A 1,046-nucleotide genomic window follows, 5' to 3' on the forward strand; every position below is an offset into this window, starting at 1 on the left:
GGGGGACGAAGGCCCCGGAGTGTCTCCTCCTCCTCCCCCCCTTCTGAAAAGCACTCGTTGGGTCTGTGCCGTGGCTCAGGGAGTTGTCGTGGAAGGGCAGAGCAAAGGCGCCGCTTTTGGGTGAAGTGGCAGCTCGTGCTGCTGATTTCAATCAGTGGTGGGACAGCAGGGCTTGGGGTCACGGAATAGGGTGGGTGGGAAGGGGCCTTGGAGATGATCCAGTTCATTCCCACCCCCTGCCATGGGCAGGGACACCTTCCACTAGCCCAGGTTGCTCCAGCCTGGCCTTGGACACTTCCAGGGATGGGGCAGCCAGAGCTGCTCTGGGAGTTCCATTCCAGTCCCTCCCCACCCTCACAGGGAGGGATTCCTTTCCAAAACCCTCTGCTGAGTCCATTTCTCCATCTATAAAAGAGGAGCAATGTTGCATGGATCTGTGAAGTTGGATCATGGAGTCCTGGAATGGTTTGGGTGGGAAGGAACCTCAAAGCCCATCCAGTCCCACCCCCTGCCATGGGCAGGGAACAGGTTTGCTCCCGCTCCAGAGGAGTTTTTGCCGAATATTGTTTGTGAATTAATGGCTTATTTAGAAATAAAGGTGGGAAAGTGGGAAACCAGTGGATCATCCAGGTGCAGACACAGCTCTGAGCGTCACACGCTCAGTTTTAAGGGGACTGTTGACCACAAACCGAACCTCTTCTTAGTGGAACACCACAAATACGAGATGTCAAGTTAAAAAAAACACCCCCAAGTTTGTGCCTCGGGTTTGATGCTGCAGCAGAGCAGCCTCCTGAGGGACATCCCCCTGCAGTGAGTGTTTATCCCAAGGTCTGTGACCCCGAGCTGCTCCTCTCCCTTCCCAGTGCACCCGGCCGTGGTGATCCGGCAGCGGAAATCCTACAGGAGGAAAGACGGGGTGTTCCTCTACTTCGAAGACAACGCAGGGGTGATTGTAAATAACAAAGGAGAAATGAAAGGTGAGGGTTGGAATCGTGTGGATTCCCACTGGGAATGTGGGGAGGTGGGAGCTTTCCTGAGGGAGAGGA

General features: G+C 55.1%; 1 non-coding gene across 1 annotated transcript; it reads left to right on the forward strand.

Moving 5' to 3' along the window:
* Positions 1-37: 37 nt before the first annotated feature.
* On the forward strand, positions 38-168 carry LOC112840953. The gene has a single exon (XR_003212616.1). It is a non-coding gene; the product is annotated as a small nucleolar RNA SNORA21 (small nucleolar RNA).
* Positions 169-1,046: the final 878 nt, after the last annotated feature.

This window comes from Manacus vitellinus, unplaced genomic scaffold (assembly GCF_001715985.3).
Source record: "Manacus vitellinus isolate BGI_N305 unplaced genomic scaffold, ASM171598v3 scaffold_120_pilon, whole genome shotgun sequence".
Lineage (NCBI taxonomy): Eukaryota > Metazoa > Chordata > Aves > Passeriformes > Pipridae > Manacus > Manacus vitellinus.